Source organism: Macrotis lagotis, chromosome 7 (genome assembly GCF_037893015.1).
Source record: "Macrotis lagotis isolate mMagLag1 chromosome 7, bilby.v1.9.chrom.fasta, whole genome shotgun sequence".
NCBI classification, from domain to species: domain Eukaryota; kingdom Metazoa; phylum Chordata; class Mammalia; order Peramelemorphia; family Peramelidae; genus Macrotis; species Macrotis lagotis.
Window position 1 is genome coordinate 196,714,179 of NC_133664.1, and position 27,941 is coordinate 196,742,119.

Consider the following 27,941-nt stretch of genomic DNA (forward strand, 5'->3'; position numbering starts at 1 on the left):
CACAATGAAGAGGTATATTATTCTTGTCACATTTAAGAAATATACATAAACAGCAGAAGGTCATTTCTGCTTTCAAATATATTTTTCTTTGTTTTTTTACATTGTTTCTTTTCCTACAGTTTTTTTAGATGCAACTAAGTATATATATGGAGGAAAAATAAGAGGATATATATATATATATATATATATATACATATATATATATATATAATATATATATATATATATCAACTAAACACATTTCTCCAGGTATAAAAATTCCTTGATTAGTAAATTAAATATTTGGTGCAGAGCAAGAGGGTTGACGTCAAGAGTTAAAGGACCTAAGTTTTTATATTGAGTTTGCTACTTGTTACTTATGTGATCCTGAGCAACTCCTTTACCTTTCAGAGTCTCAGTTTTCTGATTTGTAAAATGAGGCAGTCATGCTAGATTACCTAAAAGTTCCCTTTCAGTTTTATATCTGTGGTCCTGTGAATAGTCAAAATAACATTTATTTTATACACATGCATTGTTACATTATTCTCATCTTTTCAGATCTCAAGTAAAACAAAAGAATCACAAATTAGTTTGGATATTGCATTTTGTCCTTCATTTCATGTATATGCAATTACTGAATTTTCCCCTGTCCTAATTCCTACTTAACATCCCAGACCTCAGTATTATACAGTCAATTCATTTTTGACCAGAGTTTATAACCATTTTTACCCTGTTATCATATACTTTTGAATAGTTCTTTAGATTCATTGCATGGCATTTACTTACCTTCCTCAGACAAAATTACATAGATAAAACTGTTCCTCCACCTGATTTTTATTTCTTTCTGTTTAAGCTGCCACTACTAGTCACCTGTACTGGAAATCCTTATTTCAATAAAATTATGCCCCAGATCTAATCAGCTGCCAAATCCTGTCAATTTTTTTTCCTTTTTTTTTCGTAGTTTGAGGGTTCATTTAACACAAATAAAAATGTTCAAAGTTTTTACTCATTTTCTTCATTCCTCAGTCTAGAATTTGGCTTGGTGATCTTGATAGCTAGCTGAGCTGCTCTCTCAAAAATGACTGAAATTCTTAGAGGAAGCATTGTGAGCAATCTCAGCACAAGTAAGATTGTTGCACATCAGTACTTCAAGCTCTTTGACACTGTGCACCAAAACCTTCCTGAATCCAATTGGTAACATATGTTTTGTCTTCTTAATGCTTTCATAACCAATAATGGGCATAAAGATCTGGCCCTTGAATCATCTTTGCACTCTGTTGTCAATGCCTCTTGGTTTACACCAGTTTTTCTTGATCTTGGCATATCTGTCAGACTGGTGTCAGATGAACATCTTGGTCCTCTTCTTGATGATTTTGGACTTCTCAAGGAGTCTGAATGGGGCAAGGAAGGTGACCTTTTTACTTTTAAAAAATATTTTTATTTATTTAAGGCAATGGGTTAAGTGTCTTGCCCAAGGTCACACAGCCAGGCAATCATTAAGTGTCTGAGGTCAGATTTGAACTCAGGTCCTCCTGACTCCAAGGGCTAGTGCTCAATCCACTGCACCATTTTGCTGCCCCCAAATCTTGTCAATTTTACCTCTAATGTCTCTCATATAAGTCTCCTCTCTACCATCCCCAATACCACCACTCTAAATTAATGCCCTGAGCTACTCCTTATCTGAATTATTCCAATGGACTCTTAATCATGTTGGTCAATAATCCAGCAGAGGCTATCTGAGTCAGAAGGAAACTGGGTAAACCAACCAATAGTCATGCAAAGATATCAAAACTAGATAAAAAGAACCACAATAAAAGTATGTAGGGATTTAGGTTGAATAAGAAAAAGCAACAATACTGTCATATGTCTTCATATTTACTTTGATATGAAAGCAATATAGACTATAATTTACTAAAGGACAGAGACTCTGTGTAATTTGTTTTGTATTTTAGCAATATATTCAGAGTTTAGTATAATATCTTTTTATATATTAGTAATTATTCAAACAACTTGTGTTGGCTAAATGAATTAATATGAACAGGTATTTGGGGATGCAAACCTACTAATACTACATTTATGATTTTATAAGAAGATGCTCATGGGAAAGAAAAAAAATTTCTGGTAGCAGGTTTGAATGGGGTATAGACTCTGTCTTCTTATAATCTCCATGGATTAACTGAATGTATTAATATATTTATTCTCATCATCCTATATTATAGAATAATTTAAGATTTAGTTCAATATTTTCTAGTTTATTACTAAATTATACCAGCTCTTACCTAAATCAATCAATTTCTCTTAGCATTTCATGCTCATTTATTAAATGTCATTTATGTAAAACTGAAACAATTATTTTGTCATAAGTATTTATTCACATCTTTCTATATATCAAACCCCCTAATTTCTTAGGTTTAAATAAATGCTAAATTTGAAGATACATCTGCTTACCAAAGTACCCATAATAACACAAATATATAAATGATCATTAGTACATTGAATATAGTAGAAAGATCATAGGCTGAGTCATTTTTGATAATCATTACAACTTTTGACTTCTCACTTTTGTAATACCTTTCTCTTATTCAGTTCCCTCAAGAATATGAATGAAACAGTATTTAAGAACTTGCTATGTATGAAGTTCCATGTTCTTCAAATAGAACTCACAGAGTGGCAGTTCTGCATTCTCTAGCCTCTCTTAAAGATATAGTAACAATATCTATGGAAAAGATAATTCAAGCAAGTATTGCAAATGAACTCTGTCTAATTTGTGCTTAAAGGAAAAAATGTATTTGGCAACATTGACAGGTTTGGTTGTACCATTTTAGGAATTAATACTGATAACTAAGAATAATAAAGAAAATCATTTAAACTTGGAGTACTATGGACAGTTAAGTCTAAAAGATGCAGCAAGTGTGGTGATAAATGAACTTGAATAGACTTGACTTGATCTGCACTGGTACAGGGAGTCTCTCATTAGAAACTTCCTATAAGCCAAGTTAAATTCACAAGCATTTTTAAAGAGCCAAGCTCTATACCAAGTTCTGGGATAAAAGAAAGGTAAAAAAGAAATCTCTGCTCTCAAAAAGTTTACCATCTAATGGAGATAATACGGAAACAACAATGTACAAAGACATAAGTATATATAATGATAATTAATAATAAGTATAAATGTAATAATTATAATATATTTCTAGCATTATAATAAACAAACCAATAATAATTACATAATGAGAATTAATATGATTATATAATACATAATAAATTGAAAACACATTACAAAAGAAAGAAGTTATCATAAGGGGGCTTAGAAAAAGCTTCCTTTAGAATGTTGGATCTAAATCAAGACTTGAAAGAAGTTATGGGAGGCAGATAATAGGAGGAAGAAAGTTCTGGGGAGAAAGCAGGTAAAGTGCCAGAGTCTGGAAATGAAGTATCTTATAAAAGGAATAGAAAGGAAGACTATGTTATTATAATACAGAAGATAGAGGTAGGCAGAGTGGGAGTAAGTCATAAGAAGATTGGAAATATTGGAAGGAATCAGATTATAAAATGTACTAAAAGCCAAACTGAGGACTTTGTATTTGTTCATAGAGGTAATATGAGGTCACTGTAGTTTACTGAATGATGTTTCTGAGGAGGTTGCACAAGGTATGTGTTACAGGCTCATACTTGTGCTATTTTTTGTAAGATTAGTTTTACAACTGAATAGAAAATGAACTGGAACTAGGGAGAGATTTAAGAAAGGAGGACAAATAGTCCAACTGTGAGATGAGGAAAAGCCTCCTCCAAGATAGTGACAGTATCAGAAGAGATAAGTGGGAATACAGAGGGATATTGCAAAGGTTAAATTGGCAGGACTTGGCAACAGATTGGATAAGAAAGAAAGTGATAATTAAATAAGAGAAAGTGATGATGAAATATAAGTTTTGAGTCTAGAAGAAAGTAAAATTAGAAACATAAGTTTTGAGCCTGGGATGGTATAGAGAAATTAGGATGAAGGGAAGGTTTTTCAGAAAAAATAATGACTTTATTTTAAACCTCTTAAGTTTAAGATGTCTATGAAATATCTGGATTGAGATATTCAAGAATTAGATGTGTATTGTAGATTTGAAGCTGGAGATCAGAAGAAAAATTAGGGCTCATAAATAGATCTAAGATTCATCTGCCTCAAAATGATAATTCAATCAATGGATATGGCAGAGAAAGAACATCAAGTGAAACAATAAAAAGCTAAAAGAAAAGAAGATCAGCCTTTAGATTGAGAGTTAGTGGGTGTGAACCAGATAAATAACTAGTAAAGGAGAGTGAGAAATAGCAGTGAGTCAAAAAAAACAGCTAGGAGAGAATAGTGTTACAGAAATTAGAGAGAAGGAACTACCAAGGAAAAGAGAATGATTAACAGTATCAAAAGCAATAAAATGGTAAAGACAGATGAGGACTGAGAAAAGTCTCTTAGATTTGACAATTAAGAGATCATTGTTAACTTTGTTGAATTCAACAGTGTTGAATCATGAGATTGGAAGCCAGACTGAAGGATTAGGAAGAAAGTGAAAGAATCACTTTAAAAACTAGGTTGAGGGATGGCTAGGTGGCACAGTGGATAGAGCACAGGTCGTGGAGTCAGGAGTACCTGAGTTCAAATCCGACCTCAGACACTTAATAATTACCTAGCTGTGTGGCCTTGGGCAAGTCACTTAACTCCATTGCCTTGCCAAAAAATAAAGATGTTGAAACTTCATTAATGTGACAAAAGTATGATAAACCTTGCAAGATATTAATTTGGGGCACAAGCTGATTTTTTTCCTTATATTTCAAGTCTTTTCTTTAACTTGTATTGTTGATTGGCTCTCATTTGATGTTGTTTAATATATAAAATAATTTCCTCCTTCTGCTTGCAAAATTCTCTCATTAAAATTGAAGCTTTGGAACTTCATAACTCCATTTCTTGGAGAATTACCAACAAGGAAAGGACTAAGAATTTCACTTATGAGTAATTCTGAAAAGCAGTGAGAAATTTTCAGCAAATTTCATCAAATATATGATATTTGTATTTCTGCCACAACCAAGTGACTAAAATTCATCTTCAAAAACATAGACTGATCATCTTTCTTTTTTTCTTTTTGTTTGCTTTTTATTCATTTATTTATTTTCATCTATATGCACATGTATATTTTTAAGTTACAAAATTTCCTTCCACCCTCCCTTCCCACCCTCCATCCCTCAGTAACAAATAGTCAGGTTAGCATTGTAGATATATAATATATAGATATAGATGATATAGACATAGATATAGATAGATATATAGATATTATTAGGTTTTTTGCAAGGCAATGGGCTTAAGTGGCTTGCCCAAGGCCACACAGCTAGGTAATTATTAAGTGTCTGAGGCTGGATTTGAACTCAGGTACTCCTGACTCCAGGGCTGGTACCCGATCCACTGCACCACCTAGCTGCCCCTTGCACATATATATATTTTGGATAAACATGTTTATAGTAAACATATTTTTAGTATGAGGGATTAGGATTAAGGAAAGGAGATATATAGGAGATAATTGTTATAAAGTGTTTATCAGATTCTGAAGCATTGTTTTGTTGTGTGTGTGTGTGTGTGTGTGTGTGTGTGTGTGTGTGTGTGTGTTTTATTTTGCTTTGTTTTTCTTCCTCTGGATGGAGATAACATTGTACATAGCTCTAATATGGTTGTTCTAGCTCTCTGAACTGCTGAGAGGAGCTGCGTCCCTCAAGGTTGTTCATCTAATAATGTTGTTCTTAATGTGTACATTATTTTCTTGGTTCTGCTCCCTTTGCTCAGCATCAGATCCTGTAAGTCATTCCATGCTTCTCTGACCATTTATGGTTTTTTATAGAACAATAATATTCCATAGTATTCATGTACCATAACTTGTCTAGATATTCCCCAATTGATGGACATTCCCTCAGTTTCCAATTTTTTGCCAAATTTGCCAAAAAGAGTTGCTATGAATATTTTGAAACATGTAGGACTTTTCCCTTTTTTATAATTTCTTCTGGATGTAAACCTAGAATTGGATTTGCTGGGTCAAAGGGAATAAACAGTTTTATTGTTCTGTTAGGGACTGTTGTGTGTGGGAGTACAGTAAACCTTCATTACCTGGTATCCTTGAGCACCAGAATGTTGTTTTACTAAGTGCCATGGGAGTAGGAGTGAACCAAGGACTGGCAAGAATATTTAAAGCACTTGTATTTTGGTGAATAAATGGAGATCTTGATGGAGATCTAGATCTTGGTGTACAGGGACAACTTGTCTCTCTTGTCTCCCACCCCTTCAACATTCACCTGGGTAAAGGTTAAGCGAGTCCAGAAAGGGACTCAGCATTCCTCTTTGGGCCTAGTTCCATATTGCTCTCCAGAAATGTTGAATCTGTTCACAATGCTACCAGCAATTCATCAATGTCCCAACCTTCCCCCAACCTCTCCAATATTAATCATTTCCCCCTTTTCTCATCATGGCCAGTCTGGTAGGTATGAGGTGATACTTCATTATTGTTTTAATTTGCATTTCTCTAATCAATAATGATTTGGAGCATTTTTTCATATGATTCTTTATAACTTTAATTTCTTCATTTGAAAACTGTTTATTCATATCCCTTGACCATTTACCAATTGGGGATTGTCTTTCTAGAAGAGAAGGAAAAGGGACTGGAGACTTCAGAAAGGATAAATAACACTTTTTAAATAATATATATATATATATATATATATATATAATATGCATATATATTTATATTTAGAAGAAAAAAGAAAAAGTAGAAATTTATGACCTACTTCAGAAAGTTGAAAAAGTAGAAGGGAAATATATATATTATGCAAACATTTTCTTCCTTTCTTTCTCCTTTCTTAATTCCTTCCTTCCTTCTTTCCTTTTTTCTTTCTTTTCCTCCTTTCCATTCTTTCTTTCTTTTTTGTCATTAAATTTTTAAGGAAGAGAATAGAAGGGAAAGAAAATGAGTGCTTGTTAATTTAAAAAAATTAGAAATTATTAATTGTCTGAGTGTCAGGTGCTATGGATAAAAATAAAACTATCTCAGTGCTCAAGGAATTTACATTTTATTGCAGGGGAAGCAGTGGGGGTAAAACAGATAAGTGAATAAAAGACAATCTGAAGAGGCAGAGAATTCTATCAATTTATGAGAATAACAAAGATTTTGTTTAAAAAATAGCACCAGACCTATCCTCTGAAGGAAGTTGAGGAGTCTAAGCAGTTAGAATTAGAACAGAGTTCATTCCCACCAAAAGGTATTACATGAGTAAAGACATGCAAATGGAAAATGAAACGCTGAGTTCAGGAAACTGTGAGGAGGCTATTCTGACTGGAATGTAGAGTATATGAAGGGGAGTAACCTGAATGTCAGCAAAGGTAGATGGGAGTCAGATTATAGGTTTTAAACGTCAAACTAAGGAGTTTGTAATTTTAGCTTTGAATCAACAGGGAATCAATGAAGATTCACAGTCACAACAGGGAATATATATACCTGTGTTTTAAGAATAATACTTTGGTATCTTTGTGGAAGATGATTTAGAAATGACAGACACTGAAAGCAGAGAAGTCAATTAGGATACTATTTCAATAGTCCAAGTGAGAAGTGATTAGAACCTGAGTTTGGGCATTTTATTTGTATGAGTAAGTAGGCCAGATATATGACATGTTATGTAGGTAGAGTCAACAAAGCTTGGATAGGATATGAGAGTAATGAAGAAGAGAAAATAAAGAATGATTCTGAGATTAAGAATATGGAAGGGTAGTATCCTCCATCAAAACTGAGATATGGGATATTCAGAGAAAGGGCAGGTGTGGGGGAGGGGTAATTTACTTCTATTTTAAATATATTTAATTTGAAATTTGGCAGGTCTAGATGATTAAGAATACATACAGTTTAGAAGTCACATATGTATTGATGGTAATCAGTTGGATATGCTGAAATTACCCTGAGTGTATTGAAAGATAAGAACAGAGCCATGAAGAAGAGTACCCAGGAGTCCTATTTAGTAGATAAGAGAAATGTGATTATCTAACAAAGGAGACTGAAAATGTTCAAATTGGGAAGAGAACCAGAAGAGAGGAGAATCACAGAAACCATTGATGGAGCAAGTATTCAAGAAGTAGATAATGGCACCAAAACCCAAGGAGAGTTCAAGTGAGATCAGTAAAGTCTCTTCATTTCAAGTAAAGGCCTCTGAACAGTTATTTCTAGGCAATTTCCAGTCTCCCAAGGCAACAAAAATTGGTGGATCATGATGATAATCCAACTTTGGCAACTTCTGCCCCTACTAAGCTTTCTTCATGGTCTTTGAATCTTACATTGACAAATGAATTAAGCTGATGCAAATTTATAGTCTTATAGGAATGGCAGCAGCTGAACATTCTTCATGGCTATTCCTTTTTTTAAAAAAACCTAATCAAAATCATTCAAAATGATTCACAAAGCATGAAATTACCTCCTGTTTTTTACTCATGGAATAGAATTAGAGCATAAGCTCAAGGAAAAAGTTCATATCACTCTGAAGAACATTTGTTCGGTCTACAGATGTGCACAGAGTTATTCAACCATATACCAAGTGATAGCAAACCTTGAAAGTTGCTAAGACATATTTAGAGGTTTCATGCTTCTGTGCAAAAGAGTTTCAAAACTATTCATTTAGGAAATTAGTGTAACAGAAAATGTAAATCAACATAGAAGAAAAAACTGAAAGGCCATTACTTACACTGAATGAGAACCAAATATATTTAAGAAGGCTAGATAGATATTTCATGCTACAATAATTAAATGTCAAGCTTTCAGTGAATTGCACATGAAAGCTTTTGACCTGTGGACAACATTTAGTTGTCTGGAATTTTACCAGTTTGAATTAGGGTATGTCCCAAAGCTAGGACAAACAAATTATTGTAGAAGAGTTACATTATAATATCAGCATAGCTTCTTGATTTTCATTTTCTCTGATATTTAGATATTCATGTCCAGCAGTGCTTTTTATTGATTCTGAACCTGTCTCCCATCTGTTTTGATCAGTTCTTAATTCCTTGAAATGTCTGGTAGTACAGACCCTGAAAGTTGGAACACAATTTTGCAGAAAGAAGACAATGACCTTGTCCCTTGAACTCAGTCTTGTTCTCCTTTCCTTTCCCATTTATTTTCATGAGAGATGGCAAGGCAAAAGACTGTCTAACCATCCAAGACTGTAACAAAGGAAAAAATCAATGGGGATAATTGTTCAAGTGATTTGAAGTGCAGGAAGTAACCCCATAGAATATATGACATCTTTGGAGCCTCAGTTTTCTCATTTATAAAATGAAGGGTACACATAAGACAATCTCAAAGATTTCTTCCAGATCTATAAATCTGTGGCATATGAGCATGTAAACATTTAATCCTGTGTGTGTGTGTGTGTGTGTGTGTGTGTGTGTGTGTGTGTGTTATGTATACTGATGGAGAAAAGGCATTTTCTCAGAAGTCCAACCATTCTGTCCGGTTCAGTGAGGAAGCTAGAAATTAACCATAGATTTCTTCTATTGCTACCTTGGTATAATGCAACTTGACCAGAGTCCAAAATTTAGGTTGTTGTCTACCATCTGTGTAATAGCAAATATATACCTTGAGCAGGAAGCAGCTCCCTCTTAGAAACTCTTCCAAATAGATACTTGAAAAAATAGCAAATTAATTTCTAAAGCCTGGACCTCTTAATTTCCTGGGCAACTCTCTAAAACTATAATTCACAGGGGTCTAGCATAAGGGTTAGTTAGGCACCATTTGATTGAAGTTAAAAGGACTTGGAACCTATATGTCCTCATGGTTTTTCTACATTCAACTTGAGGCTCTGACTTCTCCACAGGAAAAGTAGACTCACTATGACTCAGCTCTTGGTTCACGGCTCAACTCTGACTACTCAAGGGACAGTTCTTTTCTTGGGAGGGCAGGTTCTGGCATAAGGGCTCTTTCTGTGGAGATTTGGAAGAGAGGGAAAAAGGTACCTACAGTATTATAAACCTGAATCAAGAATTAAACAGATATTTTTATTCCCACATAGTGAAGGGAATGCTAAAGTAATGAAGAATCATATCTAAAGAATCTAATCTATACTGATTCTGAGCACAATCCAGTTAGTGTCATAATGAATTGGAAGTAAAATTTCTAGTCTAACTGAAGCATTTGCAAACATTTTGTTTGTAAGGGCTATTAAATAGCCATTTTACATTCTCAACTCCATTTCATACACAATCCAATTAACATCAAATGGGTTTTTAGCATTTTGCTTTTGCTCCTGTTGCTGCCTCAACTACTCCAGTAGCCATTACCCTGTTGCTCAGGTGCCCAAGGGGGGGGAACTTCTCTAATCCAAACCTTAAATCACCATCCTTTGAAGATCTCATAAAACCCTAATCCAAGGGAAAAAAGACAAGGATTCCAGGTAGCCTGTGATAGGACCAGGGTTCCCCCATTACTCCACAAGAGGAATTCTTTTTTCCTTAAAAGGCAACAAAATTTTCTCTGGGAATTTATTGACCACTATCTTCCATGTCACAGCTTCCTTTACACCCTTGATACTCTAAGCTTTAGAGCATTAAAAAAAAATCCCACCTTCATGGAGGCAGGTTTCTTCAGACACAGTGGATTTCTCAAGACCACTTGAGTCACCAGGCATATTTCTATATAAATACAAGGGAGATTGTATCTATAGAAGCTAAGAGCTATACTACACCCTTGTTATACATCCTTATTGTTTTTAAGGCAAAGCAAAATTCCATTTGTTAACTGTTTAATAACTTGTCAATGGCTCATTTCATTCCAAAACTGAATCTTTGACCAGAGTTCTGGCATTTAGCCTGCCCCTAACCCAGCCCTAATAGACTTAGTTGGGAGCTCAAAGTTTTACACTGGGCAGGGGGAAGTGCATTCCTCTCCCACTTGACCCTAGAGCTGTTTAAATCTGGCTCAGTGACCAATTAAAATACCTTATCATCATGCAGCATGAACTCCTGGATGTCATGGTCCACTGGGAGAAATCAGAGGATATCTGCATATCTGCAACATCTCCAAGTGGAGAGTTGGGGGTAAGGAGGGTAGGGATCCACTTTCATACATGCCCATAAGCAGGCCCACTAACAATAAACTGGTGGTTGAACTCCTAGCCCTGAAAGGGCCCTCTTGCCTGTGGTTCCCATTGCCATTGCACCCTCAAATTTTAAACAAAGTAATATTTGGCTATCCAAAGATGACTTTATGAGAAATTATATTAAATATGACAAATGTTTTTTTTGAGAAAATAAATTTTAAAAAACAATTCAATGGAAATAAGTTCAGGGCAGAGTAGAATCTATAATTTGTTCCTCTAGGCTAGTTTTTTCCCCTTCTTTCTCTTAGTGTTCCTGTTATGAGAAAGAGTAAAACACAGAATAACACACTGCCCCCCCCACCCAGCTTGTCCATTTAGAAGCCATTTTATCATCTAAAGAACAGAATGCAAATGTACAATTCACAGCTGCTAAGATCAAGGAGATGACTGCCACCTTTCCCTTTTATCATATTCCTTAAGAGTCTCCCAACTCCTAGGGTTGCCTTGCATGAAAAACTTCCTCCTGTCCTCTCTCTTATCACTCCTAGCCCAGTCCTGGACTGTTCTATTAGTCTCCTCTCTTCCAAAATTGGGAAGTTACAAATTCCAGGAGTTTTTACAGTCAGCCAATCCTCTAAATTAAATAAATTCTTACCTCAAAACACCTATACATAATGGTAAACATGAAGAGTAAACAGTGCCATATGACTCAAAGGATTTTCCACTTTGAAATTCTTCTCCTTCCTCACTTGTGCACAAATTTGTGTGTCTTCTTCAGAATTCTTCTCTCTATAATTGACCCTGGGAGATTTGTCTTGTCTGGGTATTCCTCAGTAAGGTCCTCATCTTCCTTTAACTGTGTAAGTTAGTGGAAAGGAACTAGAGAATGATCAGGGTTGGTCAGATTGCTTGGGGGCAATCAGAGAGTTATACCATTTAGGAGAGTTAGAGACAGAATAGGTGAGCTTTACTCTTACCTGAAAATATGGCTATATAGATTACCCTTCTCTATTTTTCCACTAGCAAGAAGTGATATGCAAGGAAAAATCTACAATCTCACATTGAAAGACTTGCATATCTTATCACATTTTTGTCCCATTTTGCTGCTAACACTTTTCCTGTAAAAAATAACTCACCTTAAATTGAGAACAGTACTCCTGTCTTAGTCAAATCCACTTGCACATTTTGAACCAAATACAAGTAAGTCAATGTCTCTGAATTTCAGAAACCATTCATTTATTTTTCTAAGAACATGGTTGGGGGGATTGAAATCACTTTTAATTAAGGACATTAAATTAGTTTGGTTATGGAGTATGGAGTATATGTTATTCTGTATAAATTTATAAAACCTAGTACATTTAATTCTTTGCCAGTCTTTTTAAATAAATTAATGCCTATCCAGTAGAATTAATTATGCCAGTATCAAAGATGTTTTTGTCCCCATTGTGAGTCAGAAAGATTCTTCAATAAATTTATTTGCCTAGAGGAACATAAATGTCACTAGACTCTAACAGCAATTAAGGTATGTCTAAGAATTTTTTTGCATTTGCAGTGAAAAAAATGGAGTTTATGAGATATCTTCATTTGCTTATCTAGGCTGGGGGTAGCAGAATAATAACAACATTAATAAAACAATGATAGGTGGCATTTTGTGTAGCACCTGAAGTTTTACAAAGCACTTTATAAATATTATCTCACAACCCTAGGAGGCAGACGCTATTATTACCCCCATTTTACTGATGAGAAAATTGAGGCAAAAGTTAAGTGATTTAACCAGGGTCACACAAGGAGTATCTGAAATCAGATTTGACCATAGGTTTTCATGACCCTAGGACTGACATTCTATCTACTTTTCCATTTATGATCACAAAAATAAAAAATAGGTATTCCTTAAAAACAATTTTATATTGCTATTTACAATAAAGATGAAATTCTAGAAAGTACTGAGTTCAAAGATACGTTTTCAAATGGGTTTATTTCCATTCAATTTTTTTAGTCTATGTCTACAATTTCATTGGTGTGAGAAACTACTAGGTTTGGTCAAGTCTTAGAGGGTTGCTTAGAAGCATCACATGGAACCAGCATTTGTCAAAGGTAAAACTTCAAACCAGGTCTTCCTGATTTCAAGACTTAAGCATTGTATAATTCTATTTCTCAAAGATATTATAGGGTCTAAAAAAGTTTAAAAAATTAAGAACAACCCAAAAATAAGAATAACTGCCCCATGTTTTTGATGACTAGATTTCTATGAAATGTCACTAGTGTTACTGCCCAGAACATTAAGATAAATAGAAAGCATAAAGCAAAATCTATAAAAATTCATATGTGAACAAAAATGAATGAAAAATAAGATAGCAGAGTCAATGCAGAGTCAATCTCTTCAATAATTTTAGCTTCAGGAAAAGTTCATTAAGAACCTGAAATGTGATATTCTTTTAAAGAGGGCTATATGAAAGATTATAGTCCAACCTATTTCCCCCAAGAAAATATCCAATAAAGATATAAAAATGTATTAGATTATGCAATGAAACCAGAGGAAAACAACAATACCTGCTAAATCTTATCAAGGATTGCACAAGAAGACAGAAATTCATGGAAGATGCCTGGGGGTACTAAAGGTAAATAGATCTAATCTAGATCTTGTCTTATCAGAATTCCAGTAAGGGATAAAGACAGCTAGCTCCCATAAGTCAATGCATGGAAAAACAGACTGGATAATGTATGCAAATCATAATAGCTGCTTCCTACAAGTGGCCATAAATCACTCTCAGAATCCATACTGGAGACAAGTCAGTTCCTTATGAGTGTCTGCCAGGTCCAGAACTTGTGCAGCCTGTGACCAGGAATCTTCAGGAGGACTGAAATTAGTACAGTTTCTTTTCGATATCTTTATTATGGGAGCAAGGTTTAGGGATAAATTAGAGTTACTCTTGAGATCCTTAAAATCACCCAAAATTAGTGAGAGGTAGTGACAGCAGCATCCAGATGGTACTGATCAGTCAAGACCTCCTCACACAAGATGGGAAAGACTTGACCCTGGTACGAAGTCACAATCCAGGAATTGAGGCTGTGGATAACATAAACAAATAAAAAGAAAACTTTGATTACAATGAAGAAATCCTCTTGGTAAAGGGAAAGTAAAAAGCTAAACCAAAAAGAAGAGAGTAACTCCATAGTCAAGGAAGGTGGAGCCCTGGGTAGGGGGAAAGGGGGGAAGGGTTGGGGGGTGGGGAGAGAGAATGGAGAAACACTTAACCATAAGAATGCTAAGAATGAAGGGCAAAAAATGAAGAGATAAATGTTAAAATTAGAGATTTTGAGGGGAAAAATTAGTAGAATAGGAATAGGAGATAGAAAACATGAATCAAATATTATTGACTAAAATATTACTCAAAAAAAAACACAGAATAAAGCAAAAGGAACTCAATGAATCAATGATTCAGTAAGAAATATTGAAATAAAATCAACAATATTCTATCAAAAATTACTGACCTGGTAAATAGATTGAAAAGAGACAGAGACAGAGGTAGTGGTAAATGCCTAGTATCATCCACTTGGTTCAAATCTCACCTTCCTAAGCTCCCTAGTTGCTAAAGCAGATTGCTTCCATATACTTTTTATATATCTTGTATGTCTCTAAATATTTACATATTGTCCCCCCCCTCCCTTTAGAATGTGTGTTTTGTGAAAGCAGGGACCACTTCCTCTTTTTTAAACAGTTTTTTTGGGTGGAGCCAAGATGGTGGCAAAAGCGGGTATTCCTGCAAACTCATTCCCAAAAAAACTCAGCAGTCAATTTATGACTCCAGTTAAAATTTAGAGGGGCAGAACACACTGAAAGACAGTGATACAATTTTCCAGTCCAAGACAACTTGGAAGTTCTGAGGGAAAGATCTGTTTCACTGGAACCCAGGGTTGGAAAGAATCGCTGCAAGTGCAGATTCAGCCACAGCACAGTGCAGCTAGGCTGAGTGCATAGATCCCTGGGGACACCTGGGTCTGTGGCAGAGGGGCCAGTTTCCAGACTTCCTGGCCCAGGGATCACCAGGAACAGCTTGAAGGGGTGGTGAGAGAACTCTTCCCTCCTGAGTGAGTGCAAAGGAGTGCCGGCCTCAGAGCAGTCCTGTGGTGAGAAACTGCAGTGGGAATAGGGAAAACCAGCCTGCACCTCCAGAGCACAGTTCACAGATGTGGTAAGGGGGTTGGGGAAACTGCAGAGGTCTCTCTGCTCTCCCTCCTGGGGCAGGACTCAGCTGTTTGCCTCCACTCAGATCCAGGTTGCAGTTTGGGCTGAGCAGGGACTCTCCACACAGCTCCAGAGCAGAAAGCAGACCAGAGTACATGCAAGAGAGCATCCAGAGTCTCTCATAAGACCTTAGAGAAATTAAGGTGCCCATGGATTTTCTCAGTAACCCCCCCAAAGCCTTGAAATTCATCCCAGAGACAGAGACATTGAAATCATAGTCATAGGTTGAGGAAATGAGCAAACAAAAGAAAAAATCTGACCATAGAAAATTACTTTGGTCCCATGGAAGATTCAGAAAATGATAAAATCAAAGCTTCTGTACCCCAAACTTCCAAGTGAAATAGAAAAATGGGCTCATGTGGTAGATGAGCTCAAAAAAAGACTTTGAAAAGCAATTAAGGGAAGTAGAAGAAAAATTGGGAGGAGAAATGAGAGTGATGCAGATGAGTCATGAAAACCCAATTAGTAGCTTGGTGAAAGAAATAAAAAAAAATCTGAGGAAAATAGCATATCAAAATCTAGTTTAGGCCAAATGGAAAAAGAACACAAAAGGCAAATGAAGAGAAGAATGCCTTAAGAAACAGAATTGGCCATCTGGAAAAGGAGATACAAAAGCTCTCTGAAGAAAATAACTCCTTCAAATGCAGAATGGAACTAAAGGAAGCTGATGACTTTGCAAGAATTCAGGAAGAAATAAAACTATTCCAAAAAAAAATTAGAATGTGAAATATCTCATTGGAAAAACAACTGACCTCAAAAAGGAGGGATAATTTAAAAATTACTGGGCTACCTGAAAGCCACAACCAGAAAAAGAGCCTGGACTTCATTTTTCAAGAAATAATACAATAAAATTGCCCTGAGATCCTAGAAGCAGAGGGTAAAATAGAAATTGAGGAAATTACTAATCACCTCCTGAAAGAGATCCCAAAAGAAAAACTTCCAAGAATATTATAGCCAAATTCCAAAACTCCCAAGTCAAAGAGAAAATACTAAAAGCTTCCAGAAACAAACAAGTCAACTTACATAGCTCTATAGTCAGGATTACACAGGATATGACAGCATCTACATTAAGGACTCATAGGGCTTGGAATATGATATTACGGAAAGCAAAAGATCTTGGTTTACAACTGAGAGTCAACTACCCAACAAAACTGAACATCCTCTTTCAGAGGAAAAGATGGACTTTCAATAAACAGGGGACTTTCATACTTTCCTAATGATACAACCAGAGCTGAACAGAAAGTTTGATCTCCAAGTACAAGTCTCAGGTGAACCGTAGAGAGGGTGGATGAGAAGGACTAATTATGAGGATCTTAATGATGCTGAAGTATTTGTATTCCTGCATGCAAAGAAGATATTGACAACTCATATAAACGTTCTCATTTATAAGAGCAGTTAGAAGGTGCATATATAGAAAAGGCACAGGAAGGAGTTGAATATAATGATTTAATATAGTAAAAAGAGGGAGTCAATTGGTGATAAAGGAAAGTACTGGGAGGAAGAGAAAAGAGAGGAAGAAAGGGGCTAAGATATTTTACATAAGAGTGAAGAAAAAGCTTTTACAATGAAATGGAATGGGGGAAGGTGAGGGAGAATGAGTGAGCCTTCATTCTCATCAGAAATGACCCAGAGAGGAAATAATATACGCACTTCATAGGGTACAGAAATCTATCTTACCCTAGAGAAAAATGAGAGGAAAAGGATGGGATAAGGGAGAATGGGGAGAGGAAAGAGGGGAATAGGTGGAAGAAGAGAGAAAAGATCCTGGGACAGGGTACTCAGATACACCACACTTTTGAATAGGGACAGAGTGAAAGAAGAGAGAGAGAGAGAACAAAATAAATGGAAGTGGGAAGGAATAGAGTGGAGGAAAATACAGCCAGTAATAGCAACTGTGGGAAAAATATTGAAGTAGCTTCTTTGGTGGACTCATGGTAAAGAAGGCAATTCATCCCAGAGACAAAGACATTGGAATGTGAACACAGACTGAAGTACATTATTTTTTCTCTCACTATTCTTAAGGTTTGTCATCTTTTTTTTGGGGGGGGGGTTATGTTTACTCTAACAACAAGATTATTGTAATAATATAAAATGAATAAACCCCCAAAATGTAGAAAATTCTACAAAGATCAACTGTAAATAACTTAGTTATTCTTTAAAAAAAGATCCAAGCAATTTTGAAAAAAAAATTCATATACAAGTGTTTAGTAAACTGCCTGTTTTACAGTAAGTGCTTTAAAATATTTTATGTCTAAGTAAAAAGTCTTACATAGATAAAGCCAATATGATAAAAATCAGAAAAGTTGATTAGGGAAAAATTAAAGGAAATTTCTTTGGTAAAGATCTCATATTCAATATTTGTAAGAAAATTATTTCTTTTGAGAATAAGAATCATTTCCCCAATAGACAGATAAAGAATGCAGACTCTTTTCAAAGAAAAAAAATTAAAGTTCTCACCAACTGTATAAAAACTGTATCAGATCACTATTAATCAAAGAAATGAAAATTAAAGCAAGCTTCTACTTCATACCCATGAGCTTGCCATAGATGAAAAAAGGAATTTTAATATACTATTGATAGAGTTGTGAATTGGTCCAGCTCTTTTGGAAAGCAGTTTTGAATTATGCCTCCAAATTAACTAAACTGTGAATATCCTTCCACTCGTTGATGGAGTAGGTGTGCCTTCCAAAGAAATCAAAGGAAAAGAAAAAGGATCCAAGAGTACAAAAATTATTTATACCAACTTTTTTTAGTTGTAAAGAACTGAAAAGTAAAGAGATATTCACATATTGAAAAAATGATTAAACAAATTATATTATACCGATGTAATGAAACTTTATTGTGTTATTTAAAACATGGTAAAAGACATAATTTCAGACAAATCTGGAAAGATATATGTACTCATGCAAAATGAATGAACAGAACCAGAAAAACAATTTATATAACATTTTAATGAAAAACAACTTCAAAAGTCTTAAGAATCAATACCATGATAGCAATGCTTCTAGAGACCTATGACAATGGATGTTACCCACTTCATGTCATGGTATTTTTAAATATCTTTTGTTTTTTCATATCATTCATCTCAATATCTATGTTGGGATGCCTATACTTGGATCAGTTTCCACAATTCAATGGAATTGGCATGATCTGCCTAAAGTGATAGACTCAAAATACAGATTAAGAGATATGTTTTAGAACATGGCCAAAATAGGAATTTATTTTGCTTGATTAAGCATTTTTTTATAATGGTTTTGTTGTTGTCGTTGTTCCTGTTAATTCTATTCTCATGGGGGAAGGAAACTAGGAGGGAGTAGCGAACTAAGGATAGGGATGCTAAAAAAAGGAAAGAAGGAAGAAAGAAAAGAAAAGAAAAAAGAAGTGGGGGGGGAGGAAAGAAAAGAAAAATGATGGTTATTGAAGAATTTTAATACAAAAAGGGAACAGAAGGAAATCCAGTAGGATTATTAAGAAGTTGGAGAGGTTTAAAAATTATATGTTATTTAAAACTTAGTGAGAAAATCAAACATATAACATAAAGTGCAGTCTAATATATTACAGCTTTAATGTTCTATTATCAATATGTGAATGTTTATTTTGTTAGTTAAGTTTAAATTTTAAAAATTCATTATATGTATATAATATATATGCACATCACATACACATAAACATATGTAGTTATAGATATATAATAGGTAACTAAATAAGCATTTCAAATTTTTTTCATTTTCTTAGAAGACAGAGGATGTCTTCAGCATATATCTAGTTTCATCTTTCAATATACTAAGAATGGCCAGATGTTTACCACACCAGACCTCTTTAAAACTCATTTTCTCCTCTTGCTTCTCATGGTTTGATGAAATTTATATATATCATAATTTTTCACTACCCCATCTATAAGACACAGTCTGAACAGTGGTTTTTCAGAAACAAACAGTAAGAATAATTTTAAATAATTTTTTTTAAAATTTGGATAATTCTAAACTATCTATTTCATAGTTCTACAAATAGTAGATTAATTTGGTTGCCTTATGAGAATTCCTCCAATAAGGAGTTTTCCCATCTTTTATCATCTTTGATAGGTTGATTGATTGATATGAGGCCATAATTTAAGATTGATTTGTCATTTTTCTATCAATGATTTTTTACTTGGTTTCTAATAATTTTAAAAATCATTCTCTTAAAAACTGTTTATATGAGTGGCAATGAATACCTTAAGGAAGATGGAAGCAATGTGATTTAAAAGAAGGAATAAAGTATTATGAAGGTAGAAATATTAGACATGTGGAGAAAAAGAAAGGAAGGAGACTAAGAGGATCTCAGATCCACTGTAGACTCTTCATCAGGACTTAAAGATACACTACTCTGGTTTAAAAAAAGAATTACATTTAGGCCCTATCATGCAACCTAGAACTCCACAGAGGGACTCCAGGTATATCCAGGTAAAGAATAGGGCATGGATGACCCTATGTCAAGCCTAAGTGATCCCCCAAGCCCATTGCTCTAGAAACCTAGTCAAATATTTGAAACAGTTTTAGAGCATTTAAGATGGATGCAGTAAGAAACTGTTGACCCAGGAAAAATTAACTCTGAGCGGTACCTGAACTCTCTGTCATCAGTAGGGAGTGGTATTCTGAGCCCAGCTGTATGAGAATCCTGGATCTACAACAGAGGAAAGTCCTAGAGTCTTGCAATAAGAAAGAACTCTCAGGTGCTGGAACAGCCTTTTGAAGTAGTCTCTTGAAAGAGGAGCATAGCCTGGCTCACTATACTTACAGGACCAGACAGGTCCTGCCAATGCCATTGAGTTGTGGAATCACAGGCACCCAAACCTAGATACTGAGATAAATGACAAGAATAACCAAAGGAAATTGGCAAATACCATATGGAAATACTTCGGTTTGAGAGTTACCGAAGGGAGTCAACTCTGAAAAAGATAAAAACTTAACAGCAAGATAAAACTTCGCAGGGAAAAAATGTTATTCACACTATCTGCAGAAGTACTTGAAAGAAATGGAAAAGAAAAGAAAAGCTTTGGAAAAAAAGAATAATTAAGAAAATTGGCAACTCAGAACAGATGTTAGTAAAACTTCTCTCAAGAACTGACTGCCCTGAAGATTAGAATAGAAAAGACAGAAAATATTGGTTCACTAAGACAAGAAGAGATATTAAAACAATAGTAAAAGATTTTTAAAGAAAGAAAAAAGATCTAAGAAATACTATATTAAAAACCAATCTAGAAGATAGGTAATTGAGAGGTCATCTAAGAATTATCTATATGAATATATGATCATGTAAAATTGTGGCTATTTCAAGAAATTATAAATGAAGACTGTCCAGAAAATTAGGAATAAACCACTGGTCACCCTCAGAAAGAAATCCTAAAATGAAAACTCCCAAGAACATCATAAACAAATTCAAGCAGGGCAGCTAGGTAGCTTGGTGGATAGAGCTCTGACACTGGAGTCAGGAAGACCTGAGTTCAAATCTGAACTCAGACATTTAATAATTACCTAGCTGTGTGATCTTGGGCAAGTCACTTAACCCCATTGCCTTGCAAAAAAATAAAAATAAAAACAAACAAATTCAAGAGCTTTCAAGTTAAAAAAAATAGGAGCAAACAAAAAAAATTAAAATACCAAAGACCCACAATAAGTATTACACTAGATGAAACAATTGCATCTATATGTAAAAACAGAGTTTAAAATACAATATTCCAAAAGGCAAAAGATAAAGGTTTACAGTCAGGGATAATCTACTGGGAAAAAATAGGTATAATCCTACAAGGGGAAAATGAACCTTTAAAAGAATAAAGAACATCCAAGCACTTCTGAGGAAAAGACCCAAACTGAATAGACATTTGGAAATGAAACATAAGAGAAACATAAAATGCACACAGCTGTTTAGCTAAAAGGGAATATTTGGAGATAAAATGTTTATAAATTAATGGGGGGAAATAGCAAATGCTTTTAAAGATCATAACAAAAGTTTAAAATGGTAGTGTGTTTATGGGTTGTTTCATCCTGTTGCAATTTTCTTGGAAGGAGACAAAATGGTAGTGACAAGGGATTAATTATTCTTGGGGAAAAGAGGAAGAAAAAGGATAGGGAAATAACTATTGCTTAATAGAGGTGCTTGAGATTTAGACTATATAGTAATGGAAAAGGTGATATAGGAATGGGCAATACATTAAATCCTCCTTTACATTTGTCTGAATCAGATAAATTTAACATAATTACACACCCCATCACTTCTATCCCAATACACATCTTTTATTGCAACATTCTTCTGATTTAGTATGATGAAATGACTAATAGTATTGGAATGTTACAGTAAATGAAGTATCATAATAGTTGGTCATTCAGAGGGTGATGGAGAGACGAATAGTGGGCATAAATAGGTTATCATTTATTTACAATAATAAGAAGTAGCATAAAAGAGATCATCAGTTTCGTCATTCAAAGATCAAATATTGAATGACCTCAGTGTTATCCTGATGCCTTCAGAAAAGTGAGATCTAGAGAAGACCCCTAACATATTAAATGAATCGCTGTGGAGACTTTATAAGAAAACATGGTCAAGAGTTGTTATTGATGGGATTATCACTTTTTTGTTATCAAACAGAAAAATTTACAAAATGCTAACAAAATTAAATTTTAAATGAACAAATTTCAAAGAAAGATTCATTTTATTATTAACATACTGGGAGGAGAATACTTAGTAAGTTCATCTTTATTCCAAGAGGTGTAATACTTGTCAATTAAATGGTTTGGTACAGCATAATTCCCTCAAATGCTTTTGCCACTAAATAATGCAAATTTAAGAGTTAATATTCTTTCTTTTTAAAAAACTTAAAATTCAAGAAATCAACAGTTTCCAATGCTTTTCAATACAATCCTTCTTGGAATAGGCCCAGAATATTCCAACTTTGGAACCAATTTTAAATTTGAATCAACAAAATTTGTCAAATTTTGGTACATCTTCACTCTGAATGTGATACTAAAATATGGTCAAATTTAAAAGTACCAGAAGAGAAAGATCGAATACCTAAGAATAACTAGTGTTTTGGATTTGACTTGTTGTTCTTCAGTGCAAAAATAGAATGATTTGTTTCTTCATTCAGGTTTAGAAGTGAGAAGAATACCCATATGGAATTATTTCTTTTTATGTCTGGTTACTAGAAAACTGTTTCTGGAACTCTGGGACATAAGCCACTATTTGTTTCTGTTGCTATGTATGCCACAAACCATGCTTGGGGATCAAAAATTGTCTTGCTTAAGTCTGATGCTGTTGATACTGCCACCATTACTGTTGTTCCTGATGCTTGCTTCATTCTTGCTTCAACCACTACAACAACTAAAGAAGTCTGTGCCATCTTATCTGTTACTGCCTTTACATGGAGGCAGTGGTATAAGAGTTAAGATTTGAATGAGCAGTAAAAATCAATCCTTTATCTTGTCACTCTAACCAAAAGATTTTTTTAACAAGGTTGAAAGCTTAGTCCCTGAGGATCAAGGGAAAAGGTGAAAATCAGTCAGCAGTCCTATGATGAATGTATCCATGCAGTGCTGCTTCATCTGTCCAAATCCATTCATTAGAGTTGAAATCGAATGTGCTATTGGAGTCATAGCTAGGAGAGAAAACCACAACACCGGCCTGCTGCCATTACCACTCCAAACAACATACTCCATAAAATATGGTCATGGTTATTGAGCAAAGTTGTCTCTTGCATTTCAGAAAAAGTTATACCTATGGATCAGAACTAACTGCCTAATTAATTGGCTGGCTCTGTTATAAAGGTTTTATATTTGATCATTGTTGCTATTACTGTTGCTATAGGAACATCCTCTGTAACAACAATACTAATATTATTACTAATAATAATTATAACCTAACTTTTATACAGTATTTTAAGGTTTTCAAAGTGCTATTTGTATATTAACATGATTTTCACAACAATATGTGAGGTAGACTTTATTATTTTCTTCATTTTTATAGATGAGGAAATTGAGTTTCTGAGAGGTTTTGATCTGCCCTAAATCATATAGTGAATTAGTGCCTGAATTGGGACTTGAATTCAGTTCTTCCCATTTCCCTCGTCCAACACTCTACTCACTGTATTATCTAGTTGCCTACCACTATGCTATAATTATAGAAATGCAAGGAGATCATTTCGTGGTTCCAAAATGCCTCTGTGACACATTGCAAAGGATCTTCTATATTGGTAGGGGGAAAAATAAACGTTTATGTTAAGCCTAAATCTGTCTATTATTATTTCCATTCAGTGTTCTTATTTCTGCCCTCTGGGCCAAGCAGAAAATGTTTGATTCCTATTTCATTAGATAGATAGTCTTTTGAATTCTTAGGTACAGTGAGCTATTTTTCCCAAAGCTTCATTTCTCAAGGATAAATATTCCCAATTCCTTCAATCAACACTTGTATAGGATGATCTTGAGACTTACTTTACTTTCCAACTTAGTAATATCCCTCTTGATATATGTAATTTCAAAGAATTGAGTGTAATACTTCAAAATTTGTTTGATCAGAATAGAATACAAGAAAATATTTACCTCCTTTGTTTTTGTTACCTTACCTCTTTAAATGAAGCCTAAGATGGCATTCATATTTTGATTACCATATCACACCATGAGTTCATTTCTGGTTGGCATTTCACTAAAACTCCAAATCTCTTTCAAATTAAACTCTATTTAGCTATTTTTTTCTCATTCTGTACTAGTAGTGTCAATCTTTTTAGCCTAACTATAATATTTTACATTTTTCCCTGTTGAATTTCATTTTCTTAGATTTAGATTATACTGTAGCTTGTCAAGATCTTTATGAATTCAAATCCTAGTAAACTTTGCATTTTCTAGGAACTATCTGCTTTATCTATGAAGTTAGATAAATACACCATTTATACATTTACTCAAGACATAGATAAAAATGTTAAACATCAATCCCTGAGCCACTTCAATAGAGTCTTCAAGTTGACATTAATCATCTGTATGACTTGTTCTGCCTAGATGTTGGTCCTAAGTGACTGATGAGGTTGTATGTTGCTAGTGATTTAAAGTGTATGCATAGCCATAAGTTATGAAGACCTGGAATAACCAAATGTCCTATGGTCAGCTTTTATGATAACATTTAAACCAATGACAAGAAGAAAGGTTATACCTTCAGACATTATGGACTGTGTTTTATCATGTGGTTTGCTACTATTTTTTTTTCCCTTGGTTGATCTTCATGGGTATGGAAATGGAGAGCTATACCTATAAGTTTATACTTGCTGAAAGTTGGTTGCATAGACCTGGGTTTCTAGGATCAGATCCCAAATGAGAGTACTGTGAAAAGGAAAGAAAATGGAAAAAATAAACACTTTTTCAGATATTATCTGATTTAATCTAATTTGATAGAGATGATGAACTGAAGAAATATTATACCAGAATTCATTAATTCATGATGTCTTTTGAAGTTGGTTTTCTAAGATTATTTTTGGAGAATCCTCTGAGAGAAATACTGGAAGAGGATTCATTCTTCATTTTGTAACATCCAAGAAGGCAAATCTGGGAATGTTCAATCTCCAGATGTTTGCTTTTTTTCCCCCTTCCCTCTGATATTTTGATGTCTACCTTTGTGGGAATGAAACAATCAGATCTGGGAGGAGTCAGACAAATTGTCAAGAGCTGACAGTAAGATGAGCACTCAGTGAACATTTCCCTTATCTATAGGTTTCCATTCCAGGAGAGACAGCAGTTCCTAATTAATAGCCAAACTCATCCAAGTTCATTTCTCCTCCCTTCCAGTGAAAGGGAGGAGAAAAAGGGAAGAAAAACTTATTTCGCTTCTACAACCAGCAGCATGAAATAATAGCTTCTTCCGATACATCAAAATATCCATTTTCTATTTTTTAATATATTTTATTTCCCCAGTTACACATGAAAACAAGTTTTAATATTCATTTTAAAAACTCTGAGTTCTGAATTCTCTCCCTTTTTCCCAACCCACACCCATTGGAAATCAAGTTATGTGATGTGTAGTCATGAAGAAAATTTCAATAATAGGTTGTGAAAGTAAATAAATGAAATTTCAAGAAAAATAAAGTAAAAAAAAGTATGCTTCAATCTGTACTCAGCCCATCAGCTTGATCTCTGAGGATGAGCTCTTTATCATAAGTACTTCACAATACCGGTCAGAAAAGCTTGGACATCCTACAGTATTGCTGTACAATATTGTCATATAGTACATTTCTTATTGCACCTCCTCATGTAAGTCTTTCCAGGTTTTACTGAGAACATTCTGCCCATCATTTCTTATAACAGAATAGCATTCAGTCATAATCATATACCAAAATTTGTTCATTCATTCCCCAACTGATGGATATTTCCTCAATTTCCAATTCCTTGCCACCAGAAAAAGAGCTGCTATAAATATCCTTAGACATGTAGGTCTTTTTCTTTCCCATTTGTCATCTTTTTTTGTAATGCAAATGCAGTAGTTGCATTACTAGGGCAAAGGTCATACATTTTCCCTACATCTCCAACATTTGTCATTTTTCCTTTCTGTTATATCAGTCATTGGATATAGGTATAAGGTAGTGCCTCAAAATTGTTCCAATTTGCATTTCTTCAATAAACAAAGAGTTGAGACTTTTTTTTAATATGGCCATTGTTAGCATTGATAATCTCATCCAAAAATATGTTCATATATTTTGATGATCTATCCATTTGGAAATGGCTCTTATTTTATATAAATTTGAATCAATTCTATGTTTGTAAAATGAGGTCTTTAGCAGAAAAACTTGTTTCAATATTTTTTTCTCCTACCCCCATTTATTCCAGTCTCTCCTTTTACCCTTTCCTTCCTCAAAAGTATTTTGTTTCTGATGACTCTCTCCCATAATCTGCCTTCTCTTTTATTACCCCCTTTTCCTTCCTTCCCCTTCTCCTCCTACTTTGCTCTTGGGTAAGATAGATTTCTATACTCAGTTGAGGGTACGTGTTATTCATTCTCTGAGTCAATTTCAATGAGAATAAAGTTCACTCACTCCTCTCTAATCTCCCCCTGTTCCATTCCCCTGCAAAAGCTTTTATGTGAAATAATTATTTCATTCTAACTACTTCTTTCTCTTTCTCCCAATATATTCTTCTCTCTTCCATTAATTCCATCTGTTTAATATATTATCCTTTCATATTCACTTCCATCTGTGACCTTTCTATCTTTGTTCCTTATAACTATCCTAATAAATGAGAAAGTTCATATGAGTTATCAGTATCATCTTCTCAAAAGGAATAGAATCAGTTCAACATCATCAAGACCCTTATGAATTTATGTTTTTTATGCTTCAGTTGAGTCTCATTTTTAGGGTTTTTTTCAAGGCAATGGGGTTAAGTGGCTTGCCCAAGGCCACACAGCTAGGTAATGATTAAGTGTCTGAGGCTGGATTTGAACTCAGGTATTCCTGACTCCAGGGCCAGTGCTCTATCCACTGCACCACCTTCACCACCCCTTGAGTCTCATTTTTGAAGACCAAATTTTCTGTTCAGCTTTAGAGTCTTTTCATCAGGAAAGTTTGAAAGTCCCCAATTTCAATGAACATCCATCTTTTTCCCCCTGAAAGAGTATGCTCAGTTTTGCTGAGTAGTTTATTCTTGGTTGTAATCCAAGCTCTTTTACTCTTCTGACAATCATATTCCAAGCCCTACGTTCCCTTAATGTAAAACCTGCTAAAATCTTCTGTTATCCTGACTATAACTCCATAATGATTAAATTGTTTCTTTCTGGCAGCAGGAAAATTTAATCCTTGACCTGGGAACTCTGAAACTTGACTATAATATTCCTGGCAGTTTTTAATTTGGGATCTCTTTTCAGGAGGTAATTGGTAGATTCTTTCAATCTCTAGTTCACCTTCTGATTCTAGAATATTAGAGCATTTTTTTCCTTGATAATTTCTTTAAAGATGATGTCTAGGCTCTTTTTTTATCAGGGCTTTCTTATAGTCCAATAATTTTTAAATTATCTCTCTGGATCTATTTTCCAGGTCAGTTGTTTTTTCCAATGAAATATTTCATATTATCTTCTAGTTTTTGTGTTAAAACAAAATATTATCCTCAACTTGATCAAAACCTGAGATTAAGTCAGGTCTGCCCCACCTAGTTATGAGTTAACCTAGGGTCTGCATCCTTCTCCTCTGCACATGCTCAAGGAGGTAGCTGTTCTTGCTCATTAGTATAATGAACAGAGCAGGGAAAACACTTGAGAGAGGGTGCCATTTATTAAGATGTCTTAATGAAAAAAACATTTAATCACTCTGGACTAAGTATTCATGAGCCATTTGTAACACTGATCTACTGGGGCTGGGTCTGTCCTCCTGATCCCTGTGCTGAGCTGCACTCCACTCTCCCACTCTCACCTGATGCAACAAACTTTTCCCACTAACCTTCCAAATTGTACCTTGACAGTTTCTGGGCTGAGACGTCTGGAATCTGCCACCACTGCCACTGACCCAATATCTGGGCTACCTGTTCCTGAATTTCTGGGGCTAGTCCATGCTGGCAAGGTCTGGATTGCTGTGTGCTCCTCTCTCACCACAGTGCAATAGACCTTTCCTGCAGATCTTCCAAGTTGGGCT

The 27,941-nt window shown here is 34.6% G+C and overlaps 1 pseudogene; it reads right to left on the reverse strand.

Moving 5' to 3' along the window:
* Positions 1-981: 981 nt before the first annotated feature.
* Positions 982-22,688, reverse strand: LOC141494235 (large ribosomal subunit protein eL32 pseudogene; annotated as a pseudogene).
* Between the last annotated feature and the right edge of the window lie 5,253 nt (positions 22,689-27,941).